General features: G+C 47.3%; 1 protein-coding gene across 7 annotated transcripts in view; it reads left to right on the top strand.

Moving 5' to 3' along the window:
- LOC122383683 (rho GTPase-activating protein 190-like) overlaps positions 1 to 16106 on the top strand; it is a 406057-nt gene that overhangs the window by 309843 nt on the left and 80108 nt on the right. The window lies entirely within an intron of this gene.

Raw genomic sequence — 16106 nt, 5'->3', positions numbered from 1 at the left:
ACGACATTAGTTTAACCGGCACCGTGTTCCATTTTTCGAGACTAGTCAAATGAACTAGAATTTGACATTAAAGGGCATTTTGAGAATTTGACCTAAGGTGAAGGTCATTACCTAGCCGGGAAAGGTCATATTACATATTAGTCGATCCGTATTGTCGAGAAGGAAAATAATTATTTAAGGCGTTTCATTGCTCTACCATATCTCTATCAAAATTTATTGTCCAAAACCTACTGGAGACCTTTCATGACCTGAGGGCTGAGATGACCTCAGTAACATAAAAGTGGTCACATGACGAGTGAAATTTTCCGATGAAATGTGTCATATATACCTGTATCCCGATGTCTGGGGGTGGTTTCGTTCAGAAAAGGAGAGCATTTCAGTTTTTTAAACTGCGCCGTGCTGGGGGGAGGGGGGATGCGTTTTTACGCCCTTCCCCTTAGGTTTTTCGCGAATATTTCAAAAACGGCGTCGCCAAGCGCCATCGTTTTTGGTACACATGTTTATACATCTTTTCCACACAATTTGAGAAAATTTCAGACCCGGGTCGTTCAAGGTCAGGTCACCAGGTCACGTCAAGTGACCTTACCTCAGAAAAAGTTTAAAGACTCGCGATAGCTACACCGACTGAACGATCACTTTTGAAACTTTCAGAGATTGATGAGACTAACAATATGTATAACATGTTTATCTCGGACTTTTGATATCTGTGACCTAAGGTCAGGTCAATTTTGCGACGTCTCCATTACAAGTCAATGGGAGAAACTATGAAATGCGCCTCTTTTGGACGAATGTTGTTCAATGCCCTCTCAAACATCGGTTCATAGGTAAACAAAACACACTGAATAGGAAAAATGCAACTGTGAGTTGTGATTCTTCTGTATGCTCCTGAGGTCATCTCAGGCATGAACGGTCACCAGCAGTTTTTTGGCTATAACTTTTGATAAAGATATGTTAGAGCGGTGAAACTAGTCAGATTTTTTCAGCTCGACGATACGGATCGACTGATATGCAGCATGACTCTTTTCCGGTCAGGTCATGACCTTGACCTGAGGTCAAATTTTTAAGATGACATTGCAATGTCAACGTATAGTTTTTTCGACGCGTCTCGACGGGAGGAACACGATGCTGGCAAAATAAATCTCGTCACTGTCTTGAGGCAAAAGGCATTGCAGAAAACGTTTTTCTTAAAAACAGATATTTTTGGAGTTTTGCCATCTGAAGGCTAAACCGTGGACCCGAGGTCAATTCTGAGGGCAATAATCGGAAAGGTCTGTAAAATGGCTATCAAATGTGCTTTTCCGCGGCGCTGTAGATCTATTGGTTCCCGATTTATCCGTTGGCAGTTTCCAAAATTGTTTAACCCTATTCCGGGCGGGCTCTGAAAGGTTCGATTCTGGGCGGGGGTCCGTTTCGGTCCCCCTTCAGATCTCAAAAACTACATATCACAGCGACAAACGGCAGACGGCGTTTGATAGGTCGTTTGAAGATCTACATCTTTTACATAAAACATTTTCAGGTCAGGTCAATATTGAGGTCACCAGAGGTCATCAACGATAAAATGTTTTGGAATTAGTTGCCTGTATAACTTTTAAACTAAGAAACATAGAGACATAAAATTTATACATTTTTTGTTGCTCTCGTCGAGGCGATGCGAAATAAGTATGCGATGACCTTTACAGGTCAATTTGAAATTTGACCCGAGGTCAAGGTCAGGTCATTCATCAATGAGGTTGTGGGGTATGGTCATGCTGCATACCAAACGACGCGCCTTGACCAGGCGAGCAGTTTGGTACCACTTACAAGTCTTTAGCACCATCATGTCGTGATTTATTGACAGAAAAACGATTTATGACGTCACATGACCTCAGATGACCTTTCCCGGTGTCCCTGTCATTTAGCGGCACCAGGATCATCACCGATGAGATATTCATCCATAATACTGAAAGAATTGGGTGGTTTTGACTCGTTTACACGAAGCAGGAGGCGTTTCAATATTTTCCCATAGGCTTGCAATGTAAAGGTCACGAGTCTGGCCTGACCTCAGGTCTCAGATATAAAAATTCTGAGATATACAAATTGCACATACTGGTACCCTAACTAAAACCTGAAGAGAAGAAATTGATCCGTAAAAAAACTCTAGCTCTGGCGTGATTGCAAACTTTTCAGAGGTGGGGTCACCAAACCGCCTCTGGTGACCTAACCTGACCTGACCCGGCAACTTTTTCTTTGTCAAAATGTGCGCAATGAATTTTTAGAAAAAGTCACCGAGTATGAGCTTTCAGTCTTGCGGCGTTTGGCAATGGCACAAGAAAGACCTGAAGGGGGGCCTTAACCCTCGCCCTGGCAGGGGGGAGGTCGATGCGACCCCCCTAAGGTTTCTCGAAGATAGCGTAAAAACGGCGCCGCGCCGCCAAATTTGGCACAGCCTATGGGGCAACCTTTTTACATATGACCTAAAAATTTAAGGTCCGGGTGACCTTGGGTCAGGTCACCAGGTTAGAAAAACCGGTACAAGGTCATGGTCAAATTTCAATTTTCTTTTTGCACCTGTCCAACTCACAGTTTTGGACTGATTTCCTTCAAACTTTCAGGATATGCTAAGTTCACCGAGTTGTATAACATATAGTTCGGTTTTTTTAGGTCACTGACCTGAGGTCAGTTAGAGGTCATTACGTCGTAATGTTAAGCCTATAGGAAAATACTAAATTCGGAAAATACTGGAGATATCCGCTTCGTTCTATCACTTTTGTGTTTTGAAACCACAGTACTTAACAGCAGGTCACTTGGTGCTTCTTTGTTTGGTGTACTTATCCATGGGTCAGGTCAAATGAGGTCAACTGAGGTCAAATGACGTTTTTGCCAATAACTTGGCACATAATGATGCTAGAGCTTAAAAATGGTGTCATTGTGTTCCTGGTGATCAGCCGAATCGAATGATATGCGATATGATGCAATTTGGTTAACTTGAACTTAATTAATTAATTAAAGTTTACTTGAAAATTAAGAAAAACTTTAAGTACACTTAAGCAAGCTAAAAAGTATATCACTCGACGCGCCGTGACGTGCTGAGTCCACTGGTGCTTTTTTTTTTTGCTCTATCTTAATATGATCAAAAGTTATAAGCAAAAAACTTTTGACCTGTTTTTAGCGAAATTTTTACATTTATACCCCCCAAAACCCCCCTAAATATTGACCTAGAGCAACCAAATTTGCACTGGGGCGAGAACTCCAGGGGGCCCACCTACCTACCAAATTTGGTGTTTCTCGGTGCCATAGGAGCCAATCGCGAGGGGGGGTCGCATCGACCCCCCCCTGCCAGGCCGTGTTATGAAAAATGCCCTTCCAGGGCGAGGGTTGAAGGCCCCCCCCCTCCCGCCCGGAATAGGGATGGACTAAATTTGACCTTTGATGACCTGTGGCGACCTGACCTTTGCCCTGACTTGAAAACTAAACAAAGTGTTTCCGTCATTATTTTACTGTCTCTCGATTGCCGCTTACCGCGTGTCGCTACGTGGCCCAGGAGCCAAGTTGGAGTGGGTCGCGTGCAAACGCCCCCCCCCCCCCAGCATGACACGGAAAACACAGGCCACCAGCACGGCGCGGTTTAACTAATAGGTAATGGAGAGGTCGCAAAATTGACCTGTCCCTCAATGTAGATATTTTGTCTGGGGATTACGCAAGGCGAATGTTCGGTGAGATCAGCAGGTATCTATGGCGCTTATTCAAAGTCGATCACGCACACTCACATCATCAAAGGTCGTCTTCTATACTACGTCGGCCGAGGACATCCTTATACCTTAGTGCCACTATAATATGGGACAGTCTCACACCTCATCCATCTGGCACTCATGCAGTCACCCATGTCCACAAGTAGGGGCTGCGCGCACTATAGACATTGAATTTAAGGTGATTTGTGGGGGAAAAAAATCCAGAACGTATGTCAGCGTTCGGTCGCCTCTGACTGCAGTCGCTGCTAGTATGACAATCAGTTGGGATCTCATGGTGGATCTTATGGTCTGAAATGTTCTAGTCTTTCCTGGATTCCGGTTGCGTTTGGTCAGCCGACCAGAGCGGACGTACGGACGCTCGCTCCGCCCGCGTGCGCGCGCGTGGCGTTACCGGTCAGTGTGCGAGAATTTGAAGCCGGTGTGTGAGTGCCAACCCTATCGTGCCCACTGCCCATACAGTGAAAAGTGAAAAGCAATCTTCCTGTATCATGACTACAGTGGCGGATCCAGGGGGGGGCAAAATGGGCATTTGCCCCCCCCAAACGGCATGATTTTAACATTACGCCTATGGACGATGCATGGAAAGAATCGATAAATTTATATGGTTTGCCCCCCCCCCCCAAAAAAAAAAACTCTGGATCCGCCTCTGCATGACTAAGCAAAGGAAGCGGAGACACGAATCTGGAACGCCGGATAAGGAGGAAGGTGAGCCACCACTGAAGGATGTGGTAATAGAGCTGAAAGCTTTTATCCAGGAAAAAACAGGCGAGGCTGTTTCAGAGATCAAGAAGTCATTCGATCAAAAATTAACTGGCTTAGAAGAATCTCTGAACTTCGCGTTCGAATCAATAACGGCCGCATCCCGCAAAGTTGGCACTCTAGAAAAGCAAATGCAAATGACTCGCTGCGAGTGTGAAGATATCAAAGCGCGTATAACTATGCCAACTAGAAAGAGAGATGGAGGAGAGAGAGAGAGAGAGAGAGAGAGAGAGAGAGAGAGAGAGAGAGAGAGAGAGAGAGAGAGAGAGAGAGAGAGAGAGAGAGAGAGAGAGAGAGAGAGAGAGAGAGAGAGAGAGAGAGAGAGAGAGAGAGAGAGAGAGAGAGAGAGAGAGAGAGAGAGAGAGAGAGAGAGAGAGAGAGAGAGAGAGAGCGAATAGGCTATCATCGCTAGTATTCGCTGGACAAGACCTCCATCTCCCAGACCAGGATGATCGTCTGAGATCAGTCATCACCGCGGTGATCAACCGTGGCCTTGAATTGGACGTACACCCAGGAGAAATCGCCTACATCAAACGTTTGAACCGAGACAGAGTCCTGGTGAAATTCACCAATGCTGAGAAGGGATCGCTCAGGGACCTCATCTTTCGGTCAAAAAATAGATTAAGAGGTCAAAGAATATACATAAATGAGTTGTTGACGCCACTGAGACAGGAGCTGTTCAATCAGCTGCTGCAAAAACGAAAACAAGGTCTTATAGCCTCTGTACAATCTCGAGGCGGTGAGATTTTGTATGCCGTCAGCAGAGGTGAGAGACTCAGTCGAGTTAGAAGCCAAGAAGAATTGGATCGTCTCAGCAGGCTTCTCTCGGGACAGGATGCTGATGCTCCCCCGCTCCCCCCGTCGGTGGTGCCTGGCGCCGCCCATGCGACCGGAGACTGCCAGACGGCCGCTGACCGGGCGGTGCCGGGTGCTGGTGGAGCGGGGCGGCGCGGGCCGGTGGTGGACCGGCGCCGGCTGAGAATACCAACCAACCCGCTCACCTGAGTACGCCCTTGCCTCAAAGCTCGCGACCGGACCCTCAGGGGCCCCAGCAGCGTGGCGGCGCCGGGGAGCTGGGCAACGGCGGGCCGAGTGAGACGTCTACTGCGGCGGGGACGGCTGGGGCATTCCACGTCAAATCGAACAAAAATCGGCTGTTTTGCACCTTACCATCAGCGATTTCATTATAAATTTGTGAGCGAGTTCCTGTGTCGCCCCGGACATTACATTGATGTTTTTTGCACATTCTGACCACAGGTCTTCTAAATATAGGGCATCGAATTTTTACAAAATGTTGCATCTTTATATTTTTGAATGACCATAACTTTGGTTGTACTTGTTTGATTTGAATGAAATAAACCTTACTGTTTAGGTAATTTCTTAAGCATTTGTTTAGAATTGCATCGACTTAAATATATGACCTTGAAATTTGTATTGTACTAGAAAGAGATCGAATAAAAGTAAAGCGTTTATCGATTTCAACTCAATACGAAATCCGCCATGAACTCAACAATTACGCTTCTACACAGGGGCGCGGGAACTACTTTCCGACTGGGGGGGGGGGCACACCATAAAAGAGATTAACCTAGGGTACCCCCAAATCTAGTTTTCTCACCGGTTTTAGGCCACTTATTTTTCACCCCTCGGCTTTTTCAACAAAAAAAGAAAACATTTGCAAAAAAAGTGTGGTATTCCGTCTCAAAGCTGTGGGGGCACCGCCCCCACGGCCCCAGAGTTGGGGGGGCAAGCTGCCCCCACTGCCCCCCCGGCTCCCGCGCCTACGCTTCTACAATTGCTTCACTCCACTCCATATCAATAAATCCACTTTCCTTCGTTCCTCTGCCGCTCCCCCTTCGCCGCCGCGCTGCTGCTCAAAATTTTGCCGTTCTTGCATTTTTGAATCACGCGGCATATGACATGTGCATATTCACTCCGGCACTTCATAATTAGTGAATGACCTAAATCATGTAGGCACTTCTAATTACTAACATAGTTTGATAATAGAAATAACTCCACATTCCCCCCTGATCTCCGATCATTAAATTGTATGTAGACAACGTTGGAGCAGCGCTATACAACAGCGCGCGTGGGCAGACTTCAGAGGCAAATACTACAATGTCCTTGCCGGGTCCTCACGCTACACGTCTTTGCTGGCATCTGTCTGACGACGGCTGAGGCCGGGCTGTCCGCACTCTCAGTCTCGTTGACCTCAGCCGCTGTGGCCTGAGACACTTCACACTCGAGCTGGGAGGCACCATCAGCGTCATTTATCTGCTCGCAGCCTCCTGTCGTTCTTGGAGCTGGTATCTGGATCAGCCATGACTCCTCTGCGTCTTCTCCGGGCTCTTCTCGTTCATACTTGGGCTCCGACTCCTGAGTGCAGTCTGTTGAAGCTTGGCGCAGATCGCGCACATGACGAGGAATGCTGTCGACTTCCACGGTCTGGGCCGACACCACTTTGGTGACCGTTCCCACTGAACTGGGTACCGTAAAGTGGGGCTATTTGAGACAGTGGGGCTATTTGAGACAGCAATTAAAATCGCTATAAAATGAAGAGCGTTTGATTTTTATGTGATATTTTTGCTCAGGAAGGTGTGGAATCGAGCAGTAAATCGCCTGAGCAAAAATTAAGCAAAAATTTCGAACGGTTTTTATTTTATAACAATTTTAAATACTGTCTCAAATAGCCCCACTGTCTCAAATAGCCCCACCTTACGGTACGTCACATCGTGTGTTGGGATCTCGAACCCACACGCGATCTCCCAAGCTGAACCGACACACGACTACACCAGGATCGCTGGACTTCTCGTCGATTCCACGTATTTTCACTTCATATCGGTATATTTGATTCGCCGGAGCAGATTCAGCACTGACGTCGTCCTTGGGTGTCACGTTATACCAGTACAGTGCCTCCTGCACTGAGCAGCTTGAGCGGGCTACAATACACTTCACTGTCCGGTGGCACCGCTCCACTATCCCATTTCCAGAGGGCCGGTGGGCGCTTCGAAATCGCATGGTCACGCCCCATCGCTCGCTGAATTCGGAGAAGGCACGACTACGGAATGCCGCTGCGTTGTCCGTTAGGATTTCTCGCGGCGCTCCTCGTTCAAAGAATATCTGCTCCAGCTGTTCGATGACGCTGCTGCTGTCCTGCCTCTTCAACTTCCGCCACACAGCAAAGCGAGATGGGCCGTTATCTATCACCGTCAGATACTGGCCGCCGTTCACATGTGTTATGTCCATGCTCAGCCGTGTCCACGTTTCCGGAACGCTGAGATCTCCCTTACACCACCTGACTGGAGCTGGATCCAACGACAGGCACTGCTGACACTGATGGACGACGGCGCGCACCTGGCTCTTGGTGACTGCTGGTACGGACTTCTTGCAGAAGTAGAAGGTGCGCCGTATCCCAGGGTGCCCAGTCGAGTCATGTATGCGCCGGATCTCATCTGAGTTGTCATGACTTGCTGCGGCGGCGGCTACACCACCGTCACTTCGCTGGTCGGCGCCACCGACTTCAACACGGACAGCAGAGCCGTCTGATGTCGGAGCGAGCCACTTCTGCGGCACTCTGGTGAGGGCGTCAGCTCTGTTCTCTCTGGACGTGACGAAGCTCACGTCTACCTGGAGACCGTATTCCTCCACCGTGCTTCTGATGGTCTCCAGTCGCCGACGAATCAGCATCTCCCCCGCCGCTTTCGTTTTCACTCTTGCTTTTCCTGAAATCGCATCGCTCAGCCAGTGGTAGACTGTCCGCGAGTCTGTCATCAGTTTCACTGTTTTGACTCCCCATGGAATCACGAGATTGACGCCTTTTAGTGCTGCATCTAGCTCAGCCATATTTATATGGGCGCACTCGTCACGTCTTAGCCAACATGCGTCTTCAACCACTTCTCCCCCGATCTGTACCACAGCACCTAGGGCCAGGGAGCTCGCATCTACCCATACTGTTGCGTCTTCTCCATCCACGTCCCATCTGCCGCGTGCTGGGTCTGCTGCATCCACTCGCTGCATGACTTCTTCCAACATCTTCAGTATCTTCGGGTCCGTCACCGGTTCATCCCACGACGTTGTAGTCGCATTCGCCACTCTCTTCATGAAGGAGGCAGCCGGCCTCAGCCAGCCGCAGACCGGAAGGTGACTGACGAGCCGACCACATAGCGAGAACAGAGCCCGCTTTGTCAGTGGCTAGGGGACGTCTCCGACAGTGTTGTCTCGTCTCCAGACCAGATGACCGTCCCCCTCCTGTACCCGAAGTCCAAGGACACGGGTACCGCCAGAGAGGCGTTCCGGGGGCTTGCAGTCCAAGCCATGCTTCTTGAGGTGCGCCACAACACGCTCCGCCGGAACAGCACTCTCATCGACAAAGATGTCGTCGATGTATGCTGAAGTAGCGCGTCTGATGTCTGCGTCCCAGCTCAGGATAGTGGCCAACACCTTCTTCAGCACCAGAGGCCCGACGCTCAAACCAAAGCCAAGACGCGTAAGACTATACCGTCTGCCATGGAAGACAACTGTTTGATAGGGCCAAAGTGACTCGTCTACGTGCACTTGCAAGTATGCTTTTCGGAGGTCGATCATGGCTCCATCAGTGCCCCTTTTCCTCCACTCGCGCAGTTTCTCGGCGCACACGTCTGCGTCTGCGGTATGCGCATCGACGAACGAATTCAGCTGTCTGAAGTCTAGAACTGGTCTCACCTTCTCCTTGTTCCGATTCAGCACCGCCATAAGAGGAATTGTTCCCTTCGGCGGCCCCTGTTTCTCTTCATCGTACGGCTCGAGCCAACCGTTTTCCACCCACTGTTTCAGCTCCTCTTCATATTCCTCACGGCTCTCTGGCGGTATTTTATACTCCGACACGGTGTCCCTCAGCGCCTCAGGTGCCGAGCCATCCGCCCACTTCCAGCTCATAGTCCACTTCTTATCCTTTTCATCGTAACTTGCTTGAAAATCTGCCTCATCAACATGCACTTTCACACGGCTCTCATTCCCACTCAGACCAGTTTCCATGTTTGTCTGTTCCGGGTTCATCACTCCTTGTTTCAACGGTTCCGATTCTGTCAGCTCTGGTTCTGTCGGTTCTGGTTTTGTCAGTTGAACGGCAGCACAGTTGAGCTCACCTCCGAACTGCACTTGACTGGAGTTTACCAGCGTAACTCCTCCCAATGCCTCAATGCCGTCCATGCCAAGCACAAGATCAAAACCCAATGGCTTCTCCATCACCACTAGGACATCAAGATCAGCAGCAGCACCGTTCGGAAGACACACTCGAATAGGTCCACTGCCGTCACATTGGTACCGTTCGCCGCTTACAGTTCTCACATTGATTCTTCTCTTGGTCCAGCCGGGACAGAAGGACTGATCAACAATACTGCGGGAACATCCAGAGTCGACCAGCGCCAAGCCGCTGGTGCCATTGACCTCTAATTGTCTTGTAGGGAGGGCGCCGCTTAGCGCGGAGAGGAGGCTGGCGCTGACGTCTCCCCTCCCTGCCTGTTTTCCGGACAGTGAGCCATCGTGTGACCCGACTTCTGACACCGGTAGCAGACTACCTGTCGGCAGAGGCGTGCGATATGCCCCTCTTCTCCACATCGGTAGCACTTCACTGGCCCACGAGTCTCACCACGCTGGCGCTTGTCGCTAGTAGCACCACGCCAAGTCTGACGAGTCTGAACCGCCGCGGCGGTGTCGCAGTCGTCCGCCAGCAGCGCCCGCGCACGGCCGAGCACTTCACTCAGGGTTAGCGACTCGATACGGGTCCCAGCTCTCATAGTCTGACGCACAGAGTCCGGCAGACCGGCCACAAAGGCACATATCAGACCAGTATCAGGGATTCCTCCGAACAACAGAGCTAGCCGTTTAAGCTCAGAAAGATAGACATCGACGGACTCACCAGCACGGAGTCTCCTGGAGATGAACTGGTCATAAGCCGTGAACTTGTCAGCTGCGAATGCCGTTCGCAGCGCCTCTTTTATCCGACTCGCATCGGCCTTGTCCTCTTCACTGAGCTGCTGGTAAACGTTAAATGCGCCACCATTTAGACGAAGCGGAATAACGTTTTCCAACTCTGTCACTGACCTCAGTCTGCAGGTGAGTTCCACTTTTTCCAGCCACTCGAGCACTGGTTGTCTTCCATCGAATTCTGGGATGATCCTCAAATCGAAAGTATTTGTGTCCATTTTGAAGCGAGCCGAAATAGCTTGTATTGTACTAGAAAGAGATCGAATAAAAGTAAAGCGTTTATCGATTTCAACTCAATACGAAATCCGCCATGAACTCAACAATTACGCTTCTACAATTGCTTCACTCCACTCCATATCAATAAATCCACTTTCCTTCGTTCCTCTGCCGCTCCCCCTTCGCCGCCGCGCTGCTGCTCAAAATTTTGCCGTTCTTGCATTTTTGAATCACGCGGCATATGACATGTGCATATTCACTCCGGCACTTCATAATTAGTGAATGACCTAAATCATGTAGGCACTTCTAATTACTAACATAGTTTGATAATAGAAATAACTCCACAAAATTTGCTTAACTCTGTTCTTAAGCACAAAAATTGAAATAGCAAAAAACACGCCACCTTCGATTTGGCTCATTTTCATATATTTTATTGCCCACCATATTCTTAACAACCTGTGAAAAAATTAGAGTGGGCCATTCATAAGTTTTGAAGAAAATGGCACATATGCAAACGTATGTTAGCACGCGCAGTGGAGGGGGAAGAGTGAATTTCGCCCCACCCCTCCTGTTTTTCGCCAATATCTCATAATATTGATGCGAAATTACTTATGGCTACCTTTCCAGAATTGAATTGCACATCTCATCGTGCAAGCAATAAGAAAATCGGTTCACAACTGTTCTAGTAATAGCGGTGTAAAGTGAACATCCTGTCGCCGCGGCGACGCGGCGACTCGGCAGCCGGCGCCGACCGCTACGCGCCGCCTGAATTGTAGACTGTGCCGGGACGGAACGGAACGGTTCCGTCTTTACATCGCGCTCCTTACCGCTGATTACGTTCGATTCGCGTCAAATTTTGTGAGAAGACTAAGAAATGTACAGGCAATCTTATGGTGAAAGAATTCTGAAAATAGGTTGGTAAACAATTGAAATATGAACGTGTAAACACAAAATTGTGACTGCAGCGTTTCCCGCGTCGGCCGATCCCGCCTCAGCCGGCGACATGTTACTCTTAGCAGGACTCTAACTGCCATATTTATTATCGGATTAACTAGAAATTCCCCATACATACTCAAAAATGTATGTTCTTTCGTATAGTGAAGATCAAAAGACGTGAAGATATCGTTGCGTGATAATGTTTTCGTTGAATTTACTTCATGATGCATTTCCACACGGCTCAAAATTAACCGCAAAATCTTTGCCTGAGACACTTTTACTATGGAACATGTTACATGAACGCTTGACTACGATGACTATGCATTTCCATTCTCGCAGAGTTTGGGATATCACTAATCAGCAATCATTCATTTCAGAAAGTGTACACAAGCAAGCATGTCTTGACTCTGTCTTTCAAGTTCACGCGCGGTTGCGTGATGTTGATACATGAAAACGGCGTTTGCCGCGAAAGTTATGAATGGCCCACTCCAATTTTTTCACAGATGGTTAGGAACATTGTGACGGACATAATATGTAAAAATCACTCAAATCGAAGGTGGCGTGTTTTTTGCTATTTAAATTTTTCTGTTTTAATTCAAGGTCAAATGCATTTCAAGGTCACTTCAATTTAATTTTATAATTAAAAATCAAAGCCTTATCAATTGCCTACAAGACCCTGTTAATATCATTTTGATACCAGAAAAGGAACTAGAGTTATAGACATTTAAAAAATTGATGTGTGGCATTTTTGGCTATATTCGATGACCTATATCTCGGCGATACGTTATCAAATTTCGAAAATATTACACGTAACTCAGTTTTGAACCATGCCCAGTCTGCCTACAAATTTTCACAAAAATCGAAGGGGATGACGGATTTCGGTGTTTGATTTGACGTGGAATGCCCCGGCTGTCCTATATTCGCGGCCTGTACTGGCTGACCGAGTCTCTGAGCTGGTGCCGCCTATGGACTGTCAACCTGGCCCGATTTGCGTGGTTGACCTCCCGGGCGGAGGTGGTGGAGCTCGGCCGGAGCTCAGAGAGAGTGGAGAGTCGGCCGCGCCCTCGTCAGACCGGCCTCGGGTAGAGGGTGAGGGGAGGGCTCGCGGGGTGCAGAGCGTGGGAGAGCGCGCCCGGCGACCGTCCAGCGTTCCGGCAGGTTGAGGTCGCTCGCGGGATGGGGTGGGGCGGGGTGGAGCGAGTTGTGAGCGCCATCTCTCGCCGACTCCGGCAATTCGGGGTGCGGGTGCTCCGCCGGGGAGGGCGATTCATATGACGGAGCGTGGGAGTGGGAGGACGGCGGTGTACGCCCGGGGAAGAGGGGGTGACAATGGTAGAGGTGCACGTGATATTCGCTCCTACTGGAGCTGAGCCGAAGGTCGATCAAAGCAATGCCGTTTAGACTAAGTTTTAAAGTGTCTGTGTTTAGGGGTTTGCTTGTTCGGAAATATTGTACACATATTTTTCTTTATTGTTTTCTTCTATGTAGATACTGCTACTTTACGAGCTGCTACCGCTTATCATGCAGAAATGCCAAACTTTCCAGCTCAAAACATTGGCCAAAGAGAACGAGAGAGAAAAACTATCCTAAATGGATGAACTAAGAATCATTTCGTTGAACTGTAGGGGATTGAAGGACTACAAGAAAAGAAAAGATGTTTTCAGCCATTTACGGAATCAAAAAGTTAACATAGCAATGCTTCAGGACATACACTGTACTGAAATTGGAATTCCTTTTTTTAGAAACTTTTGGGGAAACGAAGTCATTGTAGCACCTTACACAAACAATGCGCGAGGTGTGGCCATCTTAGTCAATAGTGTGGATGTCAGCTTCAGTAGCACTTCTTTAGATACAAACGGCAACTTCATTGTCACCAGAGCCAAGATAGACAACTGCTGGGATTTCTGTTTAGTAAACATATATGGACCAAACAACGATGATCCGGATTTCTATAGATCATTGGTTACGCGCATCAATGACTGCATTGCAGACGAAAATGTTCCCCTAATAATTGGTGGGGACTTCAATTTAACGCTTGTTCAGAACCAGGATAATTTCAACTATCGACGACACAACAACACGAGAGCGAGAGAATGTGTTAAGAAGATTATGTCTGAGAAAGATCTCATTGATATTTACAGAATGAAAAACCCCGATGCTAAACGTTTCACATGGAGAGTTAACGGTCCACCAGTTAAACAAGCAAGGCTCGATATGTTTCTTATTAGTAAAAGTCTGGAGGGGTACTTTACGAAAACTGATATTTTACCAGGGTATCGATCTGACCACTCGATAGTAACGCTAGATATGAATTTAACGCAACAAACTAAAGGAAGGGGCCTGTTTAAATTTAATGCTTCCCTCTTAAATGATAAAAGGTACGTCAAAGTTGTAAAGCAGACTATACTTGGGGTAGTTCGTGAATATGCACTCCCAGTTTACGAACCGAAGTATGTAGACTTAAATCCATCGACAGTGCAAATGTCGATAGACCCTTCCCTTTTCTTTGAAGTTTTGCTTCTTACTATACGTAGGGAAACGATTTCTTTCGGAATCAATAAAAGGAGAACCGAGCGGAAAAGAGAGGAAGAATTACAAGCCTCCATTGTAATGAGTGAGAGAGAAGTGGATCTCTTTGGAGATCCCGAGAAAATGGAGGAATTACAGGAACAAAAAAAGGAATTGGAACATCTAAGGGAGCACAGGCTCAAGGGAAGCGTTATTAGATCGAGAGCAATTTGGAGGCAACTCTCTGAGAAGCCGTCAAAGTATTTCTTAACGCTAGAGAAAAGGAGATTTGACAGCAAGAGGATTGCGTATTTAAAAACCAGGGGCGGTATTAAAGAATCTCAAACAGAAATCTTAAGAGCCTTCAAAGAATTTTTCCAGAACAAGTTTAGCAACAAAGATGTTACATTAGACGAGGATGAGTGCAGCGAGTATTTAAATGACATAGAAACTAGAAATATAGGGCCGGAAGAGAAATGTGAGTTGCAAAAGCCAATCACTGTCGAAGAGTTAGGGAAGACGCTCATGCGTATGAAAAATGGAACTTCTCCCGGTAGTGACGGTTTTCACAGTAGAATTCTACAAATTTTTCTGGGCTGATTTGAAGTCATTTTTTATAACAATGTGTGAGCATTGCTTTCGCACGGGGTCTGTCTCAAAAACAATGAAGGAGGGAATAGTCGTACTGCTCCCATAACCAGGCAAACCACGTGAGTTAGTACAGTCGTATAGACCTATAACGTTGCTTAACGTGCACTATAAGATTATATCTGCTACGATCGCAAACAGATTAAAAATTGTACTAAACGACATAATTGCCGCAAATCAGACTGCTTCCCTAATTAGAAATTGTGTAGGACTTATCAATAGGAATCCTATAGGATGCCTATAGGATACCTATAGGATACCTATAGGATACCTATAGGATACCTATAGGATACCTATAGGATTCCTATAGGACGTGTTGCTCGATAGGACTTGTGATAGGAATCCTATAGGACCTTTACATAGTCCTTTAGGAATCCTATAGAACGTAGTGGCTGTCCTATAGTATTTTTCGGTGTCCTATAGGAATTTTATATAGGAGTCCTATAGGAATCCTATAGGAAACGTAAATAACAGCGGTCGGGTCATACACGGGAATCGAACCTAGGACCCTCCGCATAGCAGACCAACGCCCTAACTAACTGCGCCACCAGGACTAGTGGTTTTTCCATGTTACGGTAAAGGAATTATAACATAGCTCTTAACGACAGTGACTGCATAAATGGTCCAACCTGTCAATAGCCTGAAAATGTAATCTTATTACATCAACCATTTAGTATTAGAGCGCGTCTCCGAGATACGAGATCTAGGTGTTCTCGACTGAAATGGCATTTGGTGTACGCAGTGATGGAATCGTGGAGTGGGCACAAACCTTGTCCTGGGTAGGTACCTAATACCTATGTACCCTCGTCCCTCCTAATGTTTTAAGCTGCTGTAGCTACATTTAGCATGTATGCATGAGTTGACCTGATGGTACCTATGTACGTATATGACTCCGCGTCATTAATTGGTCATGTTCTGTTGACGGTTGTACCAAATACAGAATACAGAATAGTGTACATATTATAAAAAAGTTGTCGGTCCGTCTGTAACAAACGAAAAGTGGCATCCACATCTGGGTGTTTTGCGCCGGAACGGCGCCACGCAGGAGCGTGAAATAGTGTATATTGCGGGCACGCACATGCAAACTACAACATACGCACACAAACAAAAATCTCAGTAATCATCCGTCGTTTTTATTTCCAAAGATCCCATGCTTCACACACATGTATATCTGGCGCGAAGACCCACCCCTATGCTACAAGTTACGCTTGCGAAAGGAGTCCTATAGGAATCATATATGATAGTCAGTGTCCTGTAGGACTCCTATAGGAAAGTGTCAATAGGCATATCCTATAGGATTACCTTTAGAATCCTTTGGGACATTGTCAGAGGGGTGTTTATAGGAAAGTA

The sequence above is a fragment of the Amphibalanus amphitrite genome, unplaced genomic scaffold (genome assembly GCF_019059575.1).
Source record: "Amphibalanus amphitrite isolate SeventyFive unplaced genomic scaffold, NRLGWU_Aamphi_draft 000013F_arrow, whole genome shotgun sequence".
Lineage (NCBI taxonomy): Eukaryota > Metazoa > Arthropoda > Thecostraca > Balanomorpha > Balanidae > Amphibalanus > Amphibalanus amphitrite.
Note: the sequence above shows the minus strand (reverse complement) of the source record. Positions and strands in the feature narration are given on the sequence as shown.